The following is a 17,316-nucleotide window of genomic DNA, read 5'->3' on the forward strand; positions in this document are numbered from 1 at the left end:
AAGGTGAAATGCACTGCGGTGCTTTGGGTTAGAGGGAGAGGCCAGAGAGCCAGGCTTTGTACTTCTTAGAGGTTTGTCTCGTGGAAAAAGAGCTTTTGTGCTGGAACTGTGTCACATGCGTGCGTTTCCCAGGCAGATCTGTGACCTTAGAGACGTAGCACAAAAGTCATTTCCTGCTTTGCTTTTATTTCCTCTTTCTTTCCTTTTGCCTCTTATTCTTATAAGGTACTTTTTGTCAAGTTGTGCAATGGAAATAAACTGCTAGAAATAACTTTCTTTTGTTAAATAAAGCTGAAATCACAGAGGTTTGGTAATTTGCTGGGTGAGAGTGATTATCCTGAACGCAGGAATTCCAGTGACCTGAAACCTTCAACACTGATCGCTTTAGATCAAAGCATAGGCATTGATGATTCCTTACTGATATTCCAAGGCAGGGGGAAAATAGGAGGAAAATTCTGGGTCAGAGGTGTTTTATTGTAGCCCATGAGTAATTAGAGTGTTTGCCCTTAAATATGACTCCTAGGTGCTGAACCAGGAGTAAGACCCCAAAGCACTTTTCCTCCACGATAATTAATAAAAATTGACTAAAACTGTGATCTGAATAGGAAAGGCAGGTCATAAAGCATTTTTATGTGTCTTTGTGAAAATTCCCAAGGGAAAGATATCCTTAATTTGCTGTGAGCAGTGAGGCATGTGCTTTCTAAATGACACGCAGATTTCATCCCCCACATGGACCCCTCTTCAGGAGTGACCGTGAATATTCCTGGTACTCTTGCCATTTTCTCCAGAATTAGGATCTATAGAAGACTCTCTGCCTTTTGTTGCATAGCTGACTTTGAGATTGAAGCTGGAGAGCTGCAGTTGTTTTGCTGCAAGAGGTTAAATATAGTTAGTTCCTACTTTGATATTCTTGTAAATAAACTTCTTGAATATATTTTCATAAAAATACAAACTTGGGTTAAGAAATTGTGTGCAGGCGTATTTCAAAGCCTTGCACGGCAGAGTTGTTATGAAATTGCCATACTTTGCTAGATTATGGTCTAATTTTATTGTATGAGGTTTCTCTGTGGGTAGGTCACTACCACTTGCCCCCTCTCCATACATCTCTGCCTACCCCCACCGTGATAAACTAGCTTCTAAGAAACATGGAAAAGGTACATATATTTGTATGAAGATATGGTGTCATATTAATATTGACACTATATGTTAGAGTTGTTAGACTAGCTAGGTTTATGTACAGCAGTTTTCTGTAGCAGTGATGACAGATCTGTCACCTTTGTCCTGGGCCCCTGTTTGACTTGGAAGCAAGATAGGGAAGGGGTGAAGCAAAGGGAGTTTCTGGACTCACTGAGCTGTAGCAAATGCTTTGTGGACCAAAGTGCTTTGTTACCAGTACAACAGAGTCTGTCCAATGTAAATCACTTAGCAACCAGAAGGGAACATGGAGAAATATCAATATCTCTATTGTAAATGTGCAAGTGGATTTAAATGTTTTGTTCTCAGGACTCTCAGAGTAGATCCTAAAACTAGCGCATGGATAGCACTTTCATTGCTGTTGTTCATTCTTAACATAGTAAAATAGGTATATTCTCTAAGATACAGTATATTATGGAAGATACAATATTCATAGTCAAATTATTTCATGGACTACTTGTGATATACAAAGTTAAGACTGAATTATTTTGAAGACACTCTAGATTTCCTTCAGTGGCATAGCCATATATGACCCTTATGCCCTATAAAGTGAATTGTTATGACTTTAGGTTTCTTTTTCCCCACCTTTTTCTAAGATTCTAATGAAGGCCTGTGGGCTAATTTGTTCCATGTTGTACACCTCATGTCAATCAAAAATGCTTCTTCTAAGTATTTTGTGGGATATTATGGGGAAGTTACTCTTGTTCATATGCAGAAATACTGTATAGGATTTTTTTTTTTTTTGAAATGAAGTCTTGTTCTTGTTGCCCAGGCTGGAGTGCAGTGACGTGATCTCAGCTCACTGCAACCCCCGCCTCCTGGGTTCAAACGATTCTCCTGCCTCAGCCTCCTGAGTAGCTGGGATTACAGGCACCCACCAACATGCCTGGATAATTTTTGTACTTTTAATAGAGATGGAGTTTCGCCATGTTGGCCAGGCTGGTCTCAAACACCTGACCTCAGGTGATCCACCTGCCTCGGCCTCCCAAAGTGCTGGGATTACAGGTGTGAGCCACTGAGCCTGGCAAGGATCTTTTAATTACGTAAAAGTAATAGTGGATACTCTCATAAAATCACAAACTAGAAAAGTTTGGGAAAATCCTAGAGTATCTAGTTTATAAAATAAGGAATTTGGTCCATGACACTCCTGCAGTTCAGGTTTGAGTAAGGCCAAAGACGAAGCTTTCTTGATTAGGTCTGATGACACAGAATCGTATAGTATGGGATATCACTATATGTTATCATGAAATCATAATGCATATGTAGACTTAACATTGGATTCACATTTCATCAAGTTTTTAAAAACCCAGTGAATTGTGCATATGGTCTATTTTGAATATGTTAATCATGAATATGTGATTACCAGTCCAAAAAAAAAGCAGTACAGAACTTCTAGGAATTTATAATTAGTTGAATTTTAATAAAGATGTGTTTTATTCTTGACATAACTTAAGTAGTGTTAAGAAAAAGAAAATCTTCCTATTTGTTGAAAGGAAATGCATCTAGGTGGACGAACCTTTACTTTTTTATTACTAATTTGTCTGGCTTTAAAAAAAGTTTGAATGAGTATCTTGTTTAAAAGGTGCTTACCAATGCACTTACAAATGCCCCTTCCCCATACTTTCCAATTGCCCTTCCCTGCCGTATCTTTTTCCCTCCACACTTCTCTGCTCATGGGCTGCCTAGGTTGGCAACCAGTGGGAGGCATGCCACTGTAGATAGAGTGCCTTTGGGTGGGTTTTTACTGGATCCTTGCCCTGACTGAGTTACAGAGAAGAGCTGTTTATATCCCCTGCTGCCAGCAGGGCCCAGGCCCATGGGCGGTGGTCGGTAGGTGGCTCATCCTACCATAAAGCCATGATGGGCTGAAGTCACACGTGCTCTCCTCGTGGTCCGGCTGCAGTCCTTGCACATTCCCTGTCGTTGTTGGCTTCTGGTACCATGTTACCTGCCTGTCATGCCCTCTCCCCACATAAACTATAAAATACATTTCAACAGTGAGGGATATTACTGGAATTAACCCTAATTTGTTCCATAAGTGGGTTTTGTTAGTATATGAATATATGCTTGTATATATTTACCAGGTCCTGTAAAAAATTTGAGGTGACCTAATGAAATTTATATTAAAAAAGAAAACATTGTGGAGTTTGCTCTCAACAGATAGGTAGGTAGATCTCTCTCTATATATGCACCTGACACAGTGCTAGATACTAGGATAAAATGACAATTCCATGATTAACATATTTTCTGATTATTGATGTCAAACATACAGTCAGTCAGTGACAGAGCGGGAACAAATATTCATTGCTTCATTCTTGAATTCATGTATTCATTCAGTAAACATTTAATGAGTGACTTCTGTGGATCAGGCATTGCATCAAATGTTGGAGACAAAGCCAATCAAAGCATAGTGGCAACACTACAGTAACGCCCAGAAGAGGCAGGGAGGGAGAAAGATAAGAGCCATTAATCACTTTCCATAAAGAATGAAGAGAGAGCCTCAGGAGTCCACAGAAAGACCCTCACTTGGCTCAGATGCGCTCAGAGGAGAATCTCAGTGAAGCTGAGTGGAGTTGAAAGAGGAGTCAGCAAGATAATCAAGCCGAAGAACAGGAATCTCATTCCCAAAGTAATAGAAGTAGGAGAGACTATTAGGCTGTGTGGGAAACAAACAGTATTTTGGAATTCCTGGAGCAAATGGGACCTGAGTGCGTGGCACGAAAAGTAGGCAGGTGCCAGAGCATAAAGATCTTCCTATGCCATCTTGCATAGTTTGGAAATCATCCTGCTAAAAGCGGGGAGAGACCTTAATGGTGGTGGTAGAAGAGAGGACTGTGAATAGCTTTATGGGGTAGAGCCGTCACTCAAGCATCCGTGTTGTAGCAGCAGCAGGGAGAGCAGTCAGGAAGCTCTGATGGGGATCCAGGCACGAAATGCTGAGTGTGAACCAAGGTGGAGACTATGCCAGTGGAGAGGGGGTGTTGCGTACCAAAGATATTTAGGGGAAGACTCAGTAGAACTTGGCAATGGATTGTAGGCAGGATGTGAGAGAGAGATCGGATTCTAGGATAACTGCCAAGTTCCTGGCTTGAAGGGGGAAGAGGAAGAATTAAATGTCCTGGATTCATGTCTTTTCTCCCAGGCCATTTATTGACCACTTATTCTGCAGTAGGTAGGGTGTTACATTGCTTTATAGGTAGAGATTCATTTCATCTTCCTAATAACCCTGTGAGAAGAGAAAGTATTTTTTTTTATTATCCCCATCTTACAGACAAGGAGACTGAGGCTGAGCCTTGAAGCTAGTTGCCGAAAGTTTTCACCCTAGTCAGACAGTGGTAGAGCTAGGATTCCAACTGGGGCAGTCTAACTCTCCAGCTTGCGCTCTTAACTACTATGCCATACAAGGTGTATAGTATGTGACATTAATATTTTCACAGCTGCACATCAAAGTGGGCTTGTTTCAGAAAATCTTCTAAGTGATAAGCTATTTTCTAGACATGTGAAACTTTAAACGACAGGCTTTATGTCTCTAACTAATTCAGTATTGTAGTGACTGTTTTTCTTACCCTCTGCAGTAAATTTTAATGTTTTTTCTTAAGGTTCTTTTTTTAAAATTTTTTGGAAGTTAGAAATGAAAATTACCAACACAAGGATTTCAAATCCTCAGACACATTGTGTAATGACAACTTAACAGTGTGTTGGATGCCTACTGTATGTCAGCAATGTGCAGAGGGATTCCCATGGGTTATTCTTTTTTCTTCCCTATGACTTTCCTATGAGGCAGGCATTATTTTCATCTCCATTTTTATAGGTAAAACTAAGGCTTAAAAATACCTTGTCTGAGGTCATATAGCTAGTGAGTGGTGGACCTAGACTTGAACTTGGGTCAAAGGACTTTGGGATCTCTATTTAACCACTGGGTTTATTGTAATGAGGTGCTAGCTGTCTCCTTTAAGGTTAACCACAATTTAAGGGTTTGAGAACAGATTTTTTATAGACATGGACTATAGTGTTATTTCTTGCCATTGAAGCTCAGTGCATCCTGATATTTTATAGGCTTTCCCCATTCCTAGTTACCTGGGTATCTCTGACACCCTGATCTAAGATGCCAGGCAAGAGTAAGGTTTTGTACTGCAGCAGCTGGACTATGGTAGAAGATTGTGTCGATCTTTATGAGATCAAGGAAACTTGTTCTGTTCCCTGCTGCATCGAGTATATGGACTCCAGGTCTCCAGGGAGCATGGTCAATTAGCATACTTGATATTCTGTACCATAATTACGTGTTTACCTGTCTGTCTTACCAAGAGACTGTGAGCTCCTTGAGGCCAGAGATGGTGTAATTATCTACTACAGCCAAACTGCGGCTTGCTGGATGGTGAATGAGTGGATGAGAGGCAGTATCATGTAATGATTAAGAGTGTGAACAATAGAGTAAGATTGTCTGAGTTCAGATTCTGGCACTATCAGTTAGATGTTGACCTTGGAGAAGTTATTTAGTCTCTCTGTGCCTCAGGCTCTCCACTTGCAAAATGGATGTAATAGTAGGATGTGCTTAGTATAAGATTGTAATGGGGTTTCAGTGAGTTCGTATTAAAGCTGCGCTTGGCACAAAGTAAGAGCCATGGTGTTGCAGTTGTTGTTGTTCAGAATGTACAGACAAATGAACAGAAGAATAAATGGACTTTAGTGTGAGTATTTAGTGTTAGCCAATGTACTGAGGCATTAACCAAAGCCAAGGTTTGTTTATGAAACTTGCCTCAGGTCACAGCAATACCAGGTCTTGGAACCAAGGCCTGTGTGGTTCTAAGTTTCTTGCTTGGGCCATCAAAACCTCTACAGGAGAGATTTTCTTAAGGGTGATTCTTATCAATGGACATCCAGGGTGAATTCTTATATCAAGAAAAAAATGATCACTTTTGAGATGTTGAAAGTTACATTATTTACTAATTCAAATTTTAATAAATCATTTAAATTCAACTGCAAAATCTAGATTTGTATATTCTTTCATACTTAAGTTAGTGTACTTCTGCATTTAAAATTTTTAAATAGAATCCACTTACTGAAAAAACAGTGAAAGCATTGGTATAGATAGATAGATAGATAGATAGATAGATAGATAGATAGATAGATAGATTTAGGTGTAGCTTAAATATTGAAGGAGAATATCTAAATACAACATTATATTGTCAGTTACATAATTCACATTTTATTTTCAAGAAATAAAAAGCAATTTGCTATAGTTTTGCCCAAATTGTTATTCTAGTGTATATTATGTAAACTAAAAATTGTTATTCTAGTTTATATTATGTAAACTAAAAGTAGGAGAGTTAAAAGCAAACCAAAGGACATCAAGCTTGAATCATTTACATATAGGTCAGATTTTTTTTCTGGTACTTATTCCATTCACTCAAGATCCTGCTTTCATGGAACCAAAGTGGAGTCATGAAATGGGATCATCTATTATTGACAAATGTGGGAGGTGCTTATAAAATATATAGATTTCAATTTAGATTTAATTGGTTCTAGTAAATGATTTCTCAGTCATGGGTGACTTTCTGATTAATTAGGATCATATCCTCAGTTTTGTTTGAACTTAGACATATCTCATTAGAATGGGAAGAACAGAGACTACCATTCATATCTGCTGGATATAGCTCAACTTTTGGCAGAAAAAAAAAGTCTACTAATACCATCATCATGGGAGAAGAAGGATGTATGGACTGCCTGGTAAAAAATGGGGAAATAGAACTAGGCCATAAGAGGGTTGGAAGAAAGTTAGTTCAAGATTTTCTAGGTACTGAAAGTCAGAGACTGAGACATTTGTAAGGTACTATGAAGGTACCCCTGAAATCAAAAATACCTGGTCTTGGAACCAATCAGATGAATAGCATTCTTTTATCCTAATAAAGTACAATTTTGTAAAATATCTATACAGTGAAAGAAAGTATGAAAACATGGTAAATTTTGTTTAATAGAAGATTAGAAACATTAATAAAACAGGCAAACAATAAGGAGCGATGTGAGGAAGTATCTGGAGCTAAGTATTACAATTCATGGTATTGAAGAGAATGGGCCTTGAGGCTCAATGTGAGTTCGCAGAGAAGCTGCTACTAATTAGCTGTGTGGCCATGAACTTAATCTCTTTGGGCCTCTGTTTCCACATTGATCAAATAGGGATATTATTTTTTCTTTATATACATGCTGTGAAGAGTAGAGATACTGCAAATAAATGCATTTTGCCAGGTTCCTTGTATAAAAAGTGTATTTAGCAAGTTTCCAACTTCCCTTCCTAAAGTATAGGTTCTCAAATGTCATTGAGGGATTGTAGTCAAGAATGAGGTGGAAGAACTGAGAAAAAGAGGGAATATTTTTAACAACTTTTGCACCTTATAAGCACTCAAAATTATTTGCTGAATTGATATAGTGAATGAAGTTTTACTAAGAGACTGTCATTCCCAGACAACCATTAAAGTCCCACAGTTAGCTCTTTGCAAACTTTCCACAGCCCTTGGGGAATTAAATCTGTCATTTTGAGAAATACTCCTGAAGATTCATATGTTAAATACATTTTTCCATTCATTAACATTAGTACTAATTAGCTTCTCTCAGTAGTTAAATGATTGCTGAGGTAGATGTTAAAGAAAACTTAAGAACCCTATGCACAGACACAGGAAGTACCAAATGATTCCTTTAATAAATGAACTTTATTTTGCAGATTCGAACATAAATGTTGAAAAAGGAAAAAGAAAGACTACTTGGGTTGAATGAAGAAATCTTCATTATATAGTTTATGTATTGTGATTATGGAGAAGAAACAAAATACAATATAAGATTCATTACCCACCAGTTTATCCCCCAATCTAGGCAGTGTCCACAATAGCGGTGTTGTTACAGTTTTGGAATAGTTGGGGACTGGGAGAGGAATGAATAATCTGACCAATGTAGACTTATGTGTCGTACCTGGTTTCTGAACCTAAGGTGGCCCGATGGCTGTCTTCCTTTGTCAGCGATTCCCTTCTCCCTGTGATCTGATTGCTACTTGCAAGAGTCTCTAAAATTTTCAATTACATATAGCTAGTTAACCTTCACCTGACCAAACTGGCCCACTTCCATAACTGCCACTTAGAGTTATCAGTGTATTCATATGCTACCACTCATCTTAAACCAAACAGAAGAACTGAGTCTGAAACCTGGACATCTTTCCTTAGACATTTTCATCATAGACCCTCTGTGATTTTTTTATTGTTCCAGGAAGGTCTACCCAGTGAGACATCCAACAGCAAAAGTATCTGAAGCAGAATTTACCTGTCCTGTTATTTGTTGAGCTGTAATTCATTGAGGGACTACAGTGGGCCAGGCGTTCTACCACGTGCATGATGTAGATCATTTTGTTGAATCTTTGTGGCATGGATATTATTTTCCAATTTTCTGGATTAGGGAAGTTATACTTTGAAAGTTTCAAAAACTTGCCCAAAATTGCACAATTAGTAAGTGTAAAGCTGTAATTCAAACCCCAATTGGTCTGATTTCTAGCCCTGTGCTTTTTCCACCACTCTTCACATCTGGAGTTGCCTCTGTGTTACACTGAAAGCATCATTTTTACAGAATACTGAGCTCCCTGAGATGAATCTTTTCTGGACCATGAAATGCCATGCAAGGGTTTCTTCCCCTAGGAAATCTCATATAGAATCATTTTTGTGATTTATCTCTTTCTCCCAAAAGAACATTAAGAGCGGGACATAGATAGTAGGAGGGTGATATTACTGGATGTAATAAATAAATTGACTCAACTTCAAATGACTTGTACTTCATTTACTGGAAATGCATTCTACCTTAACAGTACTATAATTCTATTAATGCTAAAATAAAGAAAAATTAATATGATTAATTCCCAATACGTTTGTATTTTTGAAGATAAGTGACAAAATCACTTTGTGTCAGCTGATTTGGGTGGGGGGGGGTTCTTCGATTTTTTTAAATTGACAAATGTACATATTCATGAGTTACACAGTGATGTTTCAATATAATGTGAAGTGATCAGATCAAGATAATTAGCATATTTGTCATCTCAAACTTGTATCTTTTTTTGTGTTGGACACATTTGATATCATCCATGTACCTATTTGAAACTGTATATTATTGTTAACTGTAGTCATCCCACTGTGATACAGAATACTAGAACTTACTCTCCTTATCTAGTGTAATTTTGTATCCTTTAACAAATCTTTCCTCTATACCTGCCTTTCCCCTACCTTTCCAGCCTCTAGTATTCTGTTATTTTTACTTCTATGAGATCAACTTTTTTTTAGTTTCCACGTATGAATGAGAACATGCAGTGTGTAACTTTCTGTTCCTGGCTTATTTTACTTAACATGAGGTCCCCCGGTTCTACCCATGTTGCTACAAATGACAGGATTTCATTCCTTTTTATGGTTGAATAGTATTTCATTGTGTGTATGTACACATTTTCTTTATCCATTCATCTGTTTTTGGACACCTAGGCTGATTCCATATCTTGGCTATTGTGAATCGTGCTGCAGAAAAAACATAGGAGTGCAAATATCTCTTCAACATACTGATTTTATTTCCTTTGCATAAATGCCCAGTAGTGGCATTACTGAATCATATGGTAGTTCTATTTGTAATTTCTTGAGGAACCTCCATATTGTTCTCTATATTGGCTGTACTAGTTTACAGTCCCACCAACAGTGTATAAAATTTCCCTTTTCTCTGCATTCTTGCCAGCATTTGTTATTTTTATTTCTATTTTTTGTCTTTTTTATGATAGCAATCCTAACTGGGGTGAGATGATACCTCATTGTGGTTTTGATTTGCATTTTCATGGTGATTAGTGATGTTTCGCATTTTTCGTATATTTGTTGACCCTTTGTATGTTTTCTTTTGAGAAATGTCGGTTCAGATAATTTGGCCATTTTTTAATCAGATTGTGTGGGATTTTTGCTGTTGAGATGTTTGAGCTACGTGTATATGCTGGATAGTAATCCCTTGTCAGCTGAGTAGTTTGCAAATATTTTCTCCCATTCTGTAGGTTGTTTTTTCACTCTGTTGATTGTTTTTTTTTTTTTTTTCTGTGCAGAGGTTTTTTAGTTTTGATATAATCAAATTTGTTTCTTTTTGCTGCTTTTGCCTGTGCTTTTGAGAACTTATTCATAAAATATTTTCTCAAGCCAATGTCCTAAAGCATTTCCTGTATGTTTTCTTCTAGTAGTTTTATCATTTGGGGTCTTATATATGGGTCTCTGATTCCTTTTGAGTTGATTTTTATGTAGGGTAAGAAGGGAAAGTCTAGTTTCATTCTTTATTCTTTTGCATATGGATATACAATTTTCCCAGCATCAATTATTGAAGGAACTCTCCTTTCCCCAATGAGTGTTCTTGGCACCTTCATCAAAAATCAGTTGGCTGTAGATATGTGGATTAATGTTTGCATTGTCTATTCTGCTTAATTGGTCTGTATGTCTGTTTTTATGCCAGTACCATGCTGTTTTGGCTACTATAGTTTTGTGGTATATTTTAAGTTTGGTAGTGTCAATTTTTTGCATTTTGAAATGAATCTATTCCCACGTTTTGCCAGTGCCTGTTATTTTATGCTTATCATTTTTATGAGAAAACTGTGGAAAAATCTGGCTTTAAATATCTTGCTCAGGGCTTTAAAACAGACTAATTTTTAGAGTTTAGATGAGAAATTAAATGCAATTTGTAGAATGGTAAGAAATTAACACCAGCATCAAAAAAACTACTTCAGCTGATAATATAGACAAAATGTTAGAAATGAGTCACCTTCGACTTTACCATATTCTTTTCTTATTATCAGGATAGAAAAATCTCATAGGCTTTATGAAGTGATGGGGATTGTTTTGCTCCTTGACAATATAAACAATAAATAAAAAGTTGAATTTGAGGGAGGGGACTTGGCAAAAACTACTAAAGTTCTAAAAAAAGTTGATTAGACAAAAATAGATGCTTTTAGACTTTGCTAGCAAACCTCAGTTTGGATTGATAGGAAACCTGCTAGCAAAAGTTAGGTTCAATTTACAATAAAAATAATTGGTAGGTGTCAAAGGTTGTTGTCTCACATAACAGTTAAATGAACCCTCTGAGTAAGGTGACATTATTCACATTTTGCTGATGAGGAAATCAAGGCTTAGAAATTGCTTTTTATCACTATTACTGATAAATTCAGAGGCTGAACTTGAAGCCATGGCTATCAGACTCTAAGGCACCCTGCCCCTGGCCTTTATTCTGTTTGCAGATTATTCACCAGTCATATAAGATTCATGCATTTGGAGAAGGCTTTTACTTTTATTTTTATTACATTATTTTCTATATATAAATGATTTTTATGTCATGTAATTTTTATCCCTCCCTCATCATCACCAGTATTGTTCATTTGTTTTATGTAGTAAAACTAGCTAAAAAGTGCTTTGTAATAATGGTGCATGACTGAAGCTTTATGTTTTTAACTTCAAATATTACATGGGGATGTTAAATATTATTGCAAAAGCACAAAGCTATTTTGAATCAGGTGCGTAAAGCGCATAATTGATATTGGCACTGTGTATTTACAATAGTCTAGGGAAGTAACATTTGTCAAAATCATAACCTTGAACAATGCATTTTGTTTTCTTCTAGTAACCCCCTGAAATGTCCAGTTTTAAAAATCCCGGCCACATATCTGCTACCTGACTGGTTAGGGGTGAAGGAGACAGGATATGCTGAAAGGAACACAGCTTCTGAGGTCACTGAATCCCCACACTGTTCCCTGCTCCCTCCCCTCTTCTGCAAGGACCTGCTGTCCCTCTGTTCAGTGGCTTGGCCACTGCACCCCGATTCAATAACGTGATGAGTATATTTACTTAGCTCTGTCAACCCCAGAATACATTTGCCTGTCCTTAAGTAACAGGAAGATAACCATATTGATGTTTAAAAGTGCTGCCTGTAATTAATTTCTTTCCTTTGAAGCATGGCCATTGTCAACGATCCCTGTTTTACTATGCCTCTTCAGCTGGAGCCATTCTTTGCCATCTAAAAATAAATGGCTTTGTTATGCACATTTATTCCATCTGCATTTATTCCAAATACAGTTAATATATTAATACTAGGAATCCAGGCAGATGAAGTTCACACATTCGTTTGCCTTCATTATTATAGAATTAGTGATCCTGATCTCCTCAATTCCAGTCTGATTCGTTTCAAAAGATTTTGAGTGTGCCTCATCTTTGCTGAAATTGCATCTTTGAGGGTGACCATGAATGCATTTAAAATATGTGTTTACCCTGCTGACTGGGTCATGGCCTGGCCAATGCAAGTGCTGGTCTTGATTTTCCAGTCATGCCCAGTGACTAAGGTAGCATGAGTTTTCTCTTGCTCCAAAGTATGTGAGTCCAGGTTCTGGTTTTTTCCTGAGCTCTACATGGAAGAGCTTGTCTTCAGCGGCAGGTTGTAATTTGATTTTACATAACGTGTTTCAGTGGATTTTCTGTAGGATAAGATTCAAATAATTATATAGCCATCCATTTGGCATCTGATAGACATTATGTTTTTATCTGCTTTCTGGTGGATTAGTTAGGATTCTGTTGTGGCACAGGAAAGGAGAATACACTTATGTTCATTTGGCATTCTCAGCTTTGACCTGTTTTCCTAGACCTCCATTTCAGCTTCAGTGGAAACTAAATTATTAATACGATCTGTATTGTGCCTGTGCGGAGAGCTTTATCCAGCCTGTTTTTTAAAGTGCTGCCAGGAATCTCTGAAGTAATAGGAAAACAGATTTTTGGAGGCCCTGTGGAATGAGGGAAAGGGCCTGGACGTGGGCTGTGGGGGCAGACCGGCTTGCATTTGAATCTTAACACAGTTACTACTTCTTCTCTATGGAGTCTGAAGTCGGTTACTTAAGCTCTCTGAGCCCCTGTGCCCTCATCCATAATAACGCCTACCATGAAGAGACAATACGAAGGCTAAATTAAATCGAACATGAAGTGGCCATCCCAATGCAGTGATTCAACAAATGTTAATTCCTCCCACTTCCCCACTCCTTTCTTTGTTCCCTTGTCCACCTGGAAGAAATGAGGGTTTATTTTATGCTAAGCATATTTAGTGAGAGTCATCCATGGAAACGGGCAAAGTGAATTTGCTAAAGTGAATTACAAGCTGAGGGTAAATAAATAAGGAAATGATAAGTACCTGTATGTGTTTATGTTGGGGCAAGTAGGGAATATGTATTCCAGCAAGGACAGTTAAAACCAGAGCCAAATTTGTATTAGGAAGAAATGTGGATCATGGAGGCATTAAACGTGGGGCAGGAGGCTTGGGTTCTAGCGAAGTGTGGTGGTATTCCCCAGACCACCCAGTGCAGCTCTAGCTGCTTGCGCACCAGCACCCCAACAGTCAGTGCACGCGCCTCTGTCTGCTTGGGAGATTTTCTAAGTTGTGATAAGCCAGTCCTCTTTTTTTTTTTTTTTCCTAGGCAGGCCTTAATGGGTTTACCTTGAGTTCCCACTAAAGACCTCCCAATGGTAGTGCTGCTTGACTCCCAGAGCAAAAACCACTTGGAAGAAACTCGTCAGCAGAAGTTCAGTTCTAGTGATTCTGATAAGAGTGCTGATATGCAATTTCTCAGGGACAATTAGAAGTAGGCAAACCATGAATTGATGGGTTTTCTTGCTAAATATTAACTGTCAATGCAAAGAAGACTGCTTTTAGAGCTTGTGACAGTATTTAATACCTGTTGTTCCCCTTGTATGCCTGCTTGATTACTTGTAATGTACTAGAGCATTGTGTGTATTCTTCGGACTTATTTTTCTCACTATCTAAATAGATGTCCATTGTAGAAACCGCATTAAACCTAGAGAGGCAAAGATCACCCAGAGAAACATGGCTGTTCCATTTTGAAATAGATTTTTTCAATGTTTTTCTGTGTGTGTATATACATCACTTCTTCTTTCCTCCCTTCTCTTTCGTTTCTCTTCCCTTTTTTCCTCTTCCCAAATGAAGACGAGATAATAATAGTACCTCCTTTTTTGTAACCTCATTTTTCCACTAAAATTATAATATGAACATAAAAAATGAACATATGTCCACTTCAATAAATATATTTCTTTAAATTTTTAAAGGACCTATAGCATTCTACTTTATGAATATACCAAAAAGTGCCAACTAATCTCTTATTTTTCTATATTCAGTTTGTTTTCTTTCTTTCTTTTTTTTTTTTTTAATGAAAAATGCCACAAAGGACAACAGCACTTCATCTTTTTCCTAAACCCACAGTGTTCTTGTGTTCTTGTTTTCTGCTCTCCTGGTTTTCTGTTGATTTTTGTTTTGTTTTGTTTTGTTTTGTTTTTAACATTGTATTCCAGGTCCTCCATTCTTAAGCCAGAGCTGGTATTTAGAACTCACTTCCCAAAAATCCTCTAGCTGACCTTAGTTCTGGTCAGAATAACTCTACTTTTCACCATCCCCATAGCATACCCTACTTTGTCCCTGTGGGTCTTTGTGTTGGTCTGCCTGCAGTCCCTCCTTCTATCTCATATATACAAATCCTTTCAACTCCTGGGGCTCATCTCCAGCCTCACCCTCTTCCTGAAATGCTGGTTTATCCAGCTGGAAGGAATTTCTTTCATCTTAACTATTATTTTACAACTGTTTGTCTCTCTCACGAAACTAAAGATACTCTACATGGAATTATCGTTTTTGTGAAGACATCTGATGAAAAGTCACCAGGTATTGATTTGGAATGTTGGTAAGGCCCCTAAGGTTGCCCCTTGGAGCCCCTTTCCTTGTATGTTTTATCTCGAGGACCCTGACACACTGGTCCCGAGAGTCCCTCCCAGCTACAATAGTATCCCTTGTGCTCCCACTGCAGGACACATTCCTTGGGCAGGACTACAAATCACAGTGTGTCCTCTTCTAGCCCCTTGACTCTGTCCTGTTGAATGAAGAAATAATAGCAGGTACACAGCTCTCTGCCCAGGGCTCTGTACTTTTCCTCCAGTCTTCATTAACTCATCTGCAATTCTTTTAGGCCAGTGACTCTCAACTGGCAGAGAAGAGGCTTCATTCGGTTCACCTGGGGCTAGCGTAAGCACCTGGCCTGGTTTGCCCAGGACTGAAAGGTTTCCCAGGATTCCACTTTCAGTGCCAGAACAAGGATGGCCATGCCCCTCACTCCAAGAGCATATTAGAATTCATGGAGTGTGGTGGGGCAAATTGTAAAGCAAGGGAGAGATCCTGCATGCTACCTATCTCTAAAACCATCTCAGCCTTACTTGCCTTTTGGGGTCTTGCCTTCCATCTGTGATTATGAGATCACTTTTTTTCCTCTAGGAGACCATTTCCCATTTTGTAATTTCCAGTGTCATCAATAGGCTTTATTCCTTCCTAAATTTCCTATCATCTCCTGACTATTTAAGTACAGTGACATCTTCCCGATGCCATGTCATGGTGAATCGATTATATGAAAGTACATAAAATTCAGCTTTGGGCATGCCAACTCCTGCTTTCATTATTTAGGGTCTCACCCAGGACCCAATTTTTGCCTTGTTTTTTATCTCTCTTCAACTCCCAGGACCTTGTTTCTTATTCATTTGCATTCTTGTTTTGATTATTTCCAACTTTGACATTCCCCTGCCTATACTGCCTTAGTCAAGTGATGGACATTTAAATTTTGTCCCCACACAAGAAGCCCCTGGCCTGGCTGCCACCTTCTACCTGATGATATATCGGACAAACAGACATAAAGATCATTACTACTTTCTAATTTAATTCTAGTTTCATATTTTTTCCTGTCCCAGTCAGAGAGAGCCCACCATTGTTTTATTAGAAAATATTTTGATGGGGGATGCTACAAAGTTATGTAACTAAAATATTGTGTGTGCAAGAGAATCACTTTTTACTCAAACTTATATGATGGAGATGACAAACATGATTTCAAGTTACTTTACAATAAACACTGGTTTAAAAAAATCTGTTCCATGCCTCAATTTTTATACCAATCACTCAAATCACATTTAATGCATTTTTAATGACTTTATAGGCTGCAGATGAAAACACATGATTCGGTCACTTCATTACAGTGAGTAAATGGATGATTTCATTTGTTTTAAGTGAAAAGAAAAGCTACTGTAGACATCTGAATTTAAATCTATAGGATTTATATAAATACATCAGTTTTGAAGGACAGAATTGTATGGAAAATTCCCAAAGAGGCTCTAGAGTCAAGGAATCTTAGAGATGGAAGGGATTGTTGAGGTCAGTGAGCCGGGGCCTCTGCAGAGCCAGCCTCTCCTTGACAATAGCTCTATGCATCGTCAGTCTCTGCTTGTGAATTGCCTGTGACTGGAAATGCCCTATCTCTGAACATAGCCCCCATTGCTGAACAGTTCTGATTGTTAGAACATGCTCTCTTATTTTGAGACTAAACCTAGCACCCTGTCATGGCCACCCATATGCCAGCTATTTATATAGATGAAGATAGTGATATGTTGGTGCTGCTGCTTCTCTTCAAGTTAAATGCTCCCTGTTTCTTTAGCCAGTCTTCATAAGACAGAGAGTCGTGATACCCCTTAAATCCTCTCTTAGCCATCGTGAGACAACTAGAATTGACACTGTATTTCATGTGTGGGTTGTCTAGATCATAATATATTGTTGTAGCATGCCCACAGTTATTGCCACAATTGGTAAAAGGGGCCAAGGTCACAATTGTTTTGGGGAGAAGGCAATTGAGAGCCCATTCAGACTATTTTCATGGGAACTTTGTTTCTGTTTCACATAAATTTTATTCTTCCTCTTTAACTTTTAGTTTTATCTCTTGGTTGGCTTTGAAATATATGCATTTAACTCATTTGTGAATATACTGCAACATTTATAAACAGCAGTAAAGTATAGAATTATAAAGATGTGAAAGCTTTTTCCCTCTAATATTCTATCTTCTATGTTTTCCTTTGTAGTATTTCCCATTACCTTAGGCCTCACACTTAGAAATTATATTCTAAATATTAAGGAGCAGCCCTGTGGTCTACATTGCTTTCTCTTTTTTCTACTTCCACTTGGCTTCTGTCCTCTATGTATGTTTTTGCTTTCTCTTCTCACCTTCTTCATCATAGA

At 38.0% G+C, this 17,316-nt stretch overlaps 1 protein-coding gene across 6 annotated transcripts in view; it reads left to right on the plus strand.

The window, feature by feature from the left end:
* The window catches only part of ANK3 (ankyrin 3), a 701,075-nt gene that overhangs the window by 342,475 nt on the left and 341,284 nt on the right, over positions 1 to 17,316 (plus strand). The gene's annotated exons all lie outside the window — the stretch shown is intronic.

Source organism: Macaca mulatta, chromosome 9, assembly GCF_049350105.2.
Source record: "Macaca mulatta isolate MMU2019108-1 chromosome 9, T2T-MMU8v2.0, whole genome shotgun sequence".
Taxonomy (NCBI): Eukaryota; Metazoa; Chordata; class Mammalia; order Primates; family Cercopithecidae; genus Macaca; species Macaca mulatta.